Source organism: Otolemur garnettii, unplaced genomic scaffold (assembly GCF_000181295.1).
Source record: "Otolemur garnettii isolate 467f Iridium unplaced genomic scaffold, OtoGar3 scaffold00009, whole genome shotgun sequence".
NCBI lineage: Eukaryota > Metazoa > Chordata > Mammalia > Primates > Galagidae > Otolemur > Otolemur garnettii.
The window spans coordinates 8,047,310-8,057,509 of NW_003852404.1; positions in this window are offsets into that span (position 1 = coordinate 8,047,310).

Genomic DNA, 10,200 nt, shown 5'->3' on the forward strand with positions numbered 1-10,200 from the left:
TTCGAATGCGCCAGCCTGGGTGCGAATGCACCAGCCTGGGTGCCGTAACCACTGTGCTACAGGCACCAAGTCTAGTTTTATTTTTTAACACAGTCTTGCTCTGTCACCTAAGCTAGAGTACAGTGGTGTCATCATAGTTCCCTGCGATCTCTCAGGTTCCTGGGCTTAAGTAGTCTGCCTTAGCCTCCTGAGTACCTGGGACTACCCATCTATGCTACTACACCTGGCGAATTTTTAAATTTTTGTGTAGAGATAGGATCTTGCTGTGTTGCCCAGGCTGGTCTCAAACCCCTGCACTCGAGTGATTCTCCGGCCTCCTAAAGTACGAGCTAGGGTTACAGGTATCAGCCACTGCACCTGGCCCTGTTTTTATTTTAATTAGTTCATCACTTTCCCTTTTGTTTTGGTTTTGATCAGTCACAGCCCTGTATTGGAGAAGTTATATCTAAGTCCACTTCTGCCCCTCTTTGGGTGGGATTTTCCATCTGCTATTTATCTTATTTAAGCCTCACAATGACCATGTTTATGGGCAAGCAATCTAAAACTCAGGAAAACCTATCTCAGGTCACCCTGCTAAGTGCTGGAGCTGAGATTCCGAATCCTTGGCCTCACATCCTCTTTGTTCAGTGTCCACTCCCACAGACACCTCATTCTGTATCATGCCTTTACCGTCTCTACAAGCTGATATTTCCATGTTACTGGCCAGAACGCTGCTGTGATTCCCTCTTCTGCCCCTGTGATTCCTCACTCCAACAAAGGGCCCCACCATGGGGCCAGTTTCTTAAGTCAGACATTTTAGCATCATCCTCAACCCCTTTCTCTTTCTCACAACCCACAGCTTCTCAATCAGCTACTTGGTTTTTTATTTTCTGGAGACAGAGTCTCACTTTGTCACCGTCAGTCAAGTGCTGTGGCATCATACAGCAACCTCAAACTCCTGGGCTCAAGCAAGTCTCTTGCCTCAGCCTCCCAAATAGTTGGGACTACAGGTGCCCGCCACAATGCCTGGCTATTTTTAGAGACAAGGTCTCGGTCTGACTCAGGCTGGTCTTGAACTTGTGAGCTCAGGCAGTCCACCCACCTGAGCCTGCCTGTCCCAAATGCTGATAGGTGTGAAGAGCCACACCCAGCTTCGATTAGTTGCTTGGCCAACACATACCCCTAGTCTGCCCATGTCTGGTTTTTACTGCACCAGCTTGAGGCGGCCACCGCCATCTCTTACTTCTGTACTGTGGTAGCCCAATTGTGTTCCTATCTCCACCCTCTCTCCAGTCTCTCTTTGCACTGTAGTCAAAATGGTTCTTTTTACAAGTGTCACTCTCACACTGCGTGTGATGGCTCACGTCTGGAATCCTAGCACTCAGGCCAGGAGTTCGAGACCAGCTTGAGCAAAAGCCAGATCCCCCATCTCTGAGAAATAGAAAAATTAGCTGGGTGCTGTGGTGGGCCCCCATAGTCCCAGCCTCTCAGGAGGCTGAGGCAGGAGGATTGCTTGAGCCCAGGAGTTTGAGGTTACTGTGAACTAAGATGACACCACTGCATGCTAGCCAGAGCTAGATTGTCTCAAAAAAACAACAAAAAACGTGTCATTCTTTTCGACTCTGCCAAGGCATCCAGTGTTCTAGAAGAAACTCCAAAGTCTGATGGGTTGCTAAGACTCTGATGTCAGCCTCTGCTGCTGCCAGCCAGCTGTTCTCGTTCTCTCATTCACCTGCTCCTCTCCAGACACACCAGCCTCTTTGCCAAGGTCATGTCTGTCTCAGGGCCTTTGCATCTGCTCTTCCCAGTGGTCCCTGGGCTTCTAGTAGTGGCTCAGTCTCATACTTCCTTCGTCTTTGCTCACATGCCACCTCCTCCCAGGTCCCTCTTGACTCCTTTCTTAAACAGCCTCTGTTTCTCTATGCCCCTAGCTTGCTCTCCTGTCTCCACAGCACTTAGCACCTTCCATTATGTAGCAAACAGTGATTTGTGACCTGTCTTCCCCACTGTGCTCAAAGCTGTAAAACAGTACGTAAGACAGGCACAAGGTAAGCAGCTGTCAGATGTTCATGAAATTCAGTGGTCTTTTCTCTGTACCTGTTTCCCAGATACCTATTTTCTAGGCTGAGCACCCCTAGAGGGCAAAGCAGTCATTATGAGCAGTCCTGTGCTGAGTCACCCTACTGATTGCTCTCTAGATGGAAAACCCTTCTTAGCCCTCTATATAGAATTATTTCTCAAGTGCACATTGATGCTACTGTGTTCTAGAATGCAAATTCATTTCTTTATAGTGGTTTTTGTCTGTTATTTTTTTCTGTTAACAAGCACCCAAAGTACGACTTATTTCATAAGGGCCTGTGGAATATTTTGACATTTCCAGTTAGTCATATTCAAAAAAGGTCAGGGCCCTCTGTTGCCTGCAAGGCCTGTTCCCCAATTAGATCTGTAACCATTTGAGAGCAAGGTCCTAGGCGAGGTGCTGTAAGTAGCTGCAGGGGAAAAGTAAGCAATAGGAGAGAGGTGGTAACGTGCTGTGTGATTTCAGGGTCAGTGTTCCACTGCCTGGATGCCCAGGGAGGGTTTGTGGTTGGGGTGGGGGGAGCCAGGGATGGTCAGACAGACACTGCCCAGTCCTCCCTGTGCATGTTCTGAGTTTGTCTTTGTGGCAGGAAGGTCCTTCATTTAACCTCCCTTGAGCCTTAAGAGCCCCTAGAACAAGTACTAGCATAATGGACTCTGAACTGGCCCCAGACACCTGGCATAATGGACTCTGAACTGGCCCCAGACACCTGGCACTCTGGACAGCTCTGCTGAGAGGCCCACCAGTCTCCTGCCCAACTGCAGGCCTAGAGCAGGTGGGTGCCAGGTAAGGGGGTGCAGCCCTCTCTCAGAAGCATGCGTACAGCTGAGAAATGGTGGTAGTTGTGTAGTTTGAAAAGCAAAGTCAGCATTGTAATTTTATTTTTTATTTAGACTTTTTTTAGATTCTAAAAAAGTGGTGGGCTCACACCTATAATCTCGGCACTCTGGGAGGCTGAGGTGGATTACTTGAGCTCAGGAGTTCGAAACCAGCCTGAGCAAGAGCAAGACCCCATCTCTACTAAAAATATAAAAAAACTGAGGCAAGAGGATCGCTTGAGCCTGAGTTTGAGGTTAATGTGAGCTGTGATGACACCATGGCACTCTACCCAGGGCAATCAGAGTGAAACTCTGTCTCAAAAAAAAAAAAAAAAAAGAAAGAAAAGAAAAGAAAAAAAATCTGTTTTTTAACAATGTATCAGACAACACTGTTGGCCATGGGCTGGTAGGACTGTGTGATTGTCAAGCTGGAGTGGGCACTATCCAGCGGGGGAGGAAGTATCAGACTTGGGGGTGTCAGGATGGGCTAAGTCAGATGTACATGTTTATCTAAAGTGGAAATTGATTGTAAAAGTTCCAGAAACCTGATCTCAATACAAGAAGAGTGCTGGGCAAAGAGGAAAGTGGAGAGCAGGTTTCTGTGATCTTTGCTGATCTCAGGGGCACATTGTACTCAAAGGGAAGGTTGTCACCCTGGGGGTTGGGGGGTGGGCAGGTTTCACACTCACAGGGCTGGCCTGATGGGAACTACCACTTTTAGCCTGAGTTTATGTATGTGGGACCACTTATATTTCTAGAAAATCAGGAACACTGAGCAACTGGAAGCTGAATGGTGGTCTCTCACCAGCCCTCAGGTTCCTCAAGGTACCCAGACATGGGATGGCTGTGCTCACATCAAGGCCCAGGGCTGGACACAGTAGGTCCTGGGAGTCAGGGCCTGTAAGTGACAATCATTGTTTCCTTGTGGTGGGCCAATTATTTCCCAGCTTAATGGGGTCCCTCGCTGTGGCAGTTTGGAAGCCATCCCTATGGTTTAGGGCTCACTAATAACCTGGGTAAGGATTCATGTTTGACAGGGAGCTTATTTGACGATGAGATGGAGCTTTGCTCTGTGGGGCCCCTTAGTGGTCTGGGCTGCACTCCAGCCTTCACCCGGGAGCACTCTTGGGGCTCACGGAACAGTTGTTCAATACAGAATATCACCCTGATAGAGAAAATTGCTCTGAATCGCTCTTTGCTCAGTGCCCCTTCCCTTCTCCTCTCCCTCTCTTCATGCTAATTGTGCTCTAGGATTTTTCCAGATTGCATCTAGGAGGAATAATGATTCTGATTACAACTTGTTAACAAGAACAAGTCACCAAATAGTGGGGGGTTTTTTTGAGACAGAATCTCACTATGTTGCCCTGGGTAGAGTGCCGTGGCATCACAGCTCACAGCAACTTCAAACTCTTGGGCTTAAGCGATTCTTTTCCCTCAGCCTCCCAAGTAGCTGGGACTACAGGCATCCACCATAATGCTCAGCTATTTTTTGGTTGTAGTTGTCATTGTTGTTTGGCAGGCCTAGGCTAGATTCGAACCTGCAAGCTCCAGTGTATGTGGCTGATGTGGCTGGTGCCCTAGCCGCTGAGCTATAGGCGCCGAGTCACCAAATAGTATTTGAATGCACTTCAGGTACCCAACATAAAATGGTGTGTAGAAATCATCTGGTAAGTTCTTGGGCTTAAATCCCCTGTAATTTACGTCTCTGCTTCTTGATGACAGAGGTTCGTCACATGCTTACTATGTGCCAGGCACTGTACAAGGCCTTCACATACTTTATTTATTTATTTATTTTTTTGAGACAGAGCCTCAAGCTCTCCCCCTGGGTAGAGTGCTGTGACATCATAGCTCACAGCAACCTCTGACTCCTGGGCTTAAGTGAGTCTCCTGCCTCAGTCTGCCAAGTAGCTGGGACCACAGGCGCCTGCCACTACACCCGGCTATTTTTTGGTTGCAGCCGTCATTGTTTTTTGGCGGGCCGGGGCTGGATTCGAACCCGCCACCTTAGGTGTATGTGGCTGGCGCCTTAGCCACTTAAGCCACAGGCACCGAGCCACGTTATTTATTTTATCTTTATTGATCTGAATGGAGATGAATATCTAGCTAGTCCTGTAACAAATCCCTGAAGTTGTACATTAGCCCCATTTGCCAGGGGGAAGATTTGCTAAAGGTCACTGGCCAAGGCAGTGGAGCCTGGAGTCAGGTTCTGCTGCTTCCGCAGTGCCATCTGCCTCTAGAATCCCTGCATCTCAAAGGCAGCCATGCAGAGCTTGACACCCAGTGGCCGTGTTCTTAGTTGTTAGGTGATCAGGCTGTGTCAGGGCTGGTACCATGTCGTTTGGCATGTTGAAGAGACTCTATAAAAGCTATTTCGTTGTTACTGGGGGATCTACAGAATTGTGCAGAGTTGATTTCACAACCTGAGGTAAAAACCTGCTTACAGGGCAGCCTATGGATGCGGGGCAGGCACGATGGATTATGTTTTCCACAACCAGCCCTTCTGAATCCACAGAACCAGAGCTCAGAGAGCCACATGCTGCTGTGCCGGGCCTACAGGCCTCAGGACAGCCCCAGTGAGAGTGGCTGGGAGCATGGTTGGAAATGACCCCATCTGGGCACCTGCATCCTGCACCATGACTGGACCAAGCCTGGCACGTCTACCTCACTTTTTTCTTATTAAAATTTGTAGGGCTGGGCGCCTGTAGCACAGGTTATGGCACCAGCAACATACACTAAGTGTAGCGAGTTGGAACCCGGCCTGGGCCAGCTAAAAAAAACAATGACAACTGCAACAAAAAATAGCCAGCCATTGTGGTGGGCACCTGTAGTCCCAGCTACTTGGGAGCCTGAGGCAAGAGAATCACTTAAGCCCAAGTGTTGGAGGTTGCTATGAGCTGTAACGCTACGGCACTCTACCAAGGGCAACATAGTGAGACTCTGTCTCAATAACAACAAATTGTGTTCAGTTTTGAACTCTGTCTTCATGCCAAAGTATATGAAATGTGTATATGTTGCTCAGAAGGCCCTGATTGCCCTTCCTCCAGCAGCCTGAATCTTTGGGTTAATCATTCCCTTTTCTTTATGCTTTTACCATCTGTCTCAGTTATCTTTAGCTGCATAGCCGCCCACCCCAGAATTTAGTGGCTTAAGTCACACGTGATTCATTATCTTTCATAATTTTGTGGGTTGACTGGGCAGTTGTTTGCTCCCCAGGGCGTGGGTTGAGGCTGTTCATGTGACAGCATGCAGCTGGGCTGGGCTGCGCGCTCCCAACAGCATCTCTGTCATGTGGCCCGGTGCTGTCAGCTGGGCGCCTCTGTTGTTCTCCATGTGGCCCTCTCCACGTTGCCGTCTCCTCCCTTGCTACCTTCTCAAACAGGGGAGCCTGGATTCCAAGGGAGCCAGGGCAGAATCTTCAGGCTTCTTTAGGTCTAGGTCTGGAACTGACGCAGTCCCTACATCGTGATGGCCTGACTGGGCCCATCTAGGTTCCACTGGGAGGGAAACAGGCTCCATCTCTCCACAGGAGGAGTGGCAGGCACCGGCAGGGAGGGGAGGGATTGTAGCGGCCATCCTGGGAGGCCGGCCCCCACGCCATCCTTGTCCCTGTGTGAGTTGTACCAGTCTGGACTCATTGCAGGTGCTCCTCAGGGACCTCTCACTCATCCCACGGTGACTTCCTTGTGAGACGGGCCAGGGCTCTGTGTCCAGCCGGGCTGCTGGTCATCAGGAGAGCATCCCAGCACTCACACCTGAGGTCAAGGGTAAAAACTGGGCAGGTGCCACAGGGAAGGTGCCTGAGTGCAGTCAGGACTTTGTATGGGAGAGTCAGTTCAGTCTCTGAGTGGACAGAGGCCTCTGGGCAAGCCATGTGCCTCTGGGGACTTCATTTTGTGCATCTAAAATGAGGAATCTGGTCTTGTTCTGTTTGCATCTTCTGTGCTTCTAAGATTGTGGGTCTTTCCTGTCAGTAGCTTTGACTAATGCCCACATTTGTTGAAAAGGAAGATGGGAGAGATGGAGGGATCCCCACCGTGTGCTTGAGGGAAGGGCACCACATCCCAGCAGGGGCAGTATTTCCTCCCTTCCCCCCTTGCCAGTGTGCCAGGTGGTGGTGAAGAGCCGACTGGCTGTGAGTCCCGTCACCGTGGGTAAAGTCTCCCCAGGCAGCACCCCTTAGTATGTACTCAGGATGGGGTGCTCCTGGGACCTGTGCAGCCCCCTCAGCTTCCTGTATCTGTCTAAGCTGGGTTCAGGAAGATCCCAGCTTGGGGTGGGGGTGGGGGTTTGATAAAGGAGGAAATGGGACACAGGTTAGATCAGTCCAGAATATTTCGTGTATGTTTGGAGGTGGGGGTCTGCCTAGTTCTAGTTCTGTCCCTCCAAGGGAACAGGTGTGACCCCCTTTTCATTATATGCCTTGGGGGAGGGGCAGCTGGGGCTTCCTGGCAAGCAGCCAACTGAGGAGGCCGAGCTGGCACCACCCCTCTGAGCCCTACCTGCCTCACTGGTGGGGGTGGGGAGTTTCAGCTATAAAGTCCATGCAGTTCTGTGGGTGACACCATTTCATATCCGGCACCATGCTCCTGAGGGCCTGCTCACAGTCCCCGGGAGCTGGTGAGCTTTGCTGGTAGCCTCTGAGCGTGCCTTCCTTTTCTCCCTTCCTCAGCTCCCAACCTCCCTGCCCTGCCTTTCTGTGCCCTCTTCCTTCTCCCCTTCTATCCTCCCTATTTTCTCTTTTCTTTCTTTGATTTTGGCAGACACATGCCCCATAGGTGCACTTCTCTGCTGGAGCTGACTGAGAGCAGCAGTTCTCAACCTGTGGGTCGTGACCCACAGGAACTGTATCAAAGGGCCACGGCATTAGGAAGGTTGAGAACCACTGCGGTAGAAACCACTTCTGGTTTCTCCTCCCAGTACCCCATGTGGGAGGAGCCGCCCCTGGGTGGGCAGTTTGCACCGGAAGAGCGCGGTTGGCCTGGGTGGAAGACATTGCTCATGGGCAGGCAGCTGCTCTCCTGGAGCAGGGGGTGGGGTGGAGGTGCTGGGCCACCACACAGCCTGTCCCTGGCCTTGACTGGTCTTCTGGACCCAAAGCCTCTGGACATGAGGGTACCCTAGGAGAGCTCCGTGGCTGGGCTTTGTACTTTTTCCCTGGAAGCTCCAGGGTCTGTGTTTTGTGACAGCCATGGGCCCTATACAAGGCAGATTGGTCACCTGGCCTTTGAGCCAGCGGGCCCCATCCTTCCTGTTGGCTGGGAGGCTTTTCTCAAAATTATCTTCCTGGCAAGTCAGATCATTTTCCCACTAGAAGGTTCTGCTTTCAGTAGACTCCAGCCAGGGGCCTGAAAACAACTCTGTACTTGGAAGGTTTGGCTGAAGCTCCCCTGGCTGTTTAGGGCCTGGGCGGCGCCCCTCCCAGCTTAGTGGTTAGGATTGCTCCTGGCGAAGGTAAGGGAAAAGTCTGGGTCTTACCTGCAAGTTCCGAAGATTATTCCTGGCCTGACTCGGGATTTTTCCCCAGGGGACCCTGGGCTTCCCTCCCTTTCTGAACTTGGGAGAGAGCTCAACTGATGCTCCAGAGAATGCACGGGGTGACTGGGGATGAGGCTGGGCTCATGCACCCACACACCTGTCTGCTCACATGACTCTGGCACAGCAGAGAAAAGAGGTTGGATATGGCCCAGGCTCATTCTTGCTCCTGCCCTTGGTTTCTTTCATGCCTTGCCTGGCGTGTATCTCCTGCAGGTCCCAGGAGCGAGCACCCTGGGTGCTTCCCATGGACTGGATGTTGGTTTTCCTTGATGTCAAGACGCTTGGGAACTGTGCAGCCAACATCATTGCTTGCACCCCTTCGGGTCACAAATGGAACTTGCTTTTACCAAGGATTGCAGGCCTTAAAGAAAGATGCCTTTATGGGGTGCGACCTGGGGAGTCCTGTTGCAGCTGCTGGCTCGGCTCTGCAGCAGGCCTTCCAGCAGATGGACTGCCCAGCCAGTGCCTCACCTCTTCACGTCTTGACCAGGACTGGTCTCTCACTGTCTTGCCGCCCCCCCCCCCTTTGTTCTCAAGGGCTCTAGCCAGAGGCAGTTGTGAATATAAGGAGAGGGCTAAGAAGCAGCACCTGTCTGTGGATGTATGGAGGGAGGGAGAGGGTGTTTGTGGGGCTCTGGCAGCAGCAACTCTGAACTCATGCTCAGAGGCTGGCACGCAGTGGCTCGTCGGCTCATGGTTTGTTGCATTGCCACAGCCCCCCCCCCTTTACTTGGTGGGTGACTTCCCCCAGCTGAGCAAATACATATCCCTACTTGTGAAAAGTTTCTAGACATCACAGGGTAGGTGGACCTGGCGTCCTCCAAGGCTGACCTGTGCTGGCATGTGAGGGCGTGGCTTTCATTGCACGCTTCCCAGCCTAACAGCCATACATGGTCACTGTGGCTCCAGAGCTGCAGCGGTGACTCACCCCCAGGAGGCTGATGTAACAGGGGAGCAGCCAGAGCCAGGGAGGAGCTGCTGAAACCTGGGGGTGCAGAGCCCCAAGTGTCCCTCTCTCCTGCCTAGAAGCAGCCCAGGGCAGCTCTGTGTGCACCCAGGCCTCAGAGGAGAGGTCCAAACTTGGTTCCAGAGTTGCTGGCAGACTGCCGCTTATCAGACTCTGGGCCGGTCTTGCCCATCCATGTTGGTTCTGTATAATATGGTCTCTGACTGCAGGAGTTAGTTTTTATTTTGAAACCTTCCAAAATTGGTTCTTTCTAGAAAGAAGGGCCTGCTTATTTTTCCCTAGAAAATTGCTGATCTTGAGCCTGATTCTGGAGTGCTGCTGGGGCGGGAGGGGAGAGCTGTTTCAGATACTTATTTAGTCATGGCTTGTGCCGTTCAGGACTGTTTGGCACCAGGCCATGGAATTTTTCTGAGCATTTTCACATGAGACAGTTGTGAGATTTCCAGGCATTAACTGAGGCCCTTGACAGAGAAACTGGCCAGCCCAGCAGCTCTTGGGATCAGGATTAGAGTTAACTATTTATTCAGGGACAGCCACTAGGGCAGAGGTTTTGACTTGCCAGTGTTATGTGGTTCCCTGAGCCCAGGAGTCAGAAAAAAGAGAAATCTGTACTTTGGCAGGGGTGGGGAACTCGCACAGAGCACATGGGTTCAGCAGGAGGAGGGCCAAGTTCTAAAATGCGAGGTGTAAAACATCCACCTTGTCTTCACCTGTCCGCGACAGAATGAGAAAAGATTAAATAGAAAGGTTTTCTTTTTTTTTTTTTGAGACAGAGCCTCAAGCTGTCCCCCTGGGCAGAGTGCCGTGGCATTACAGCTCAC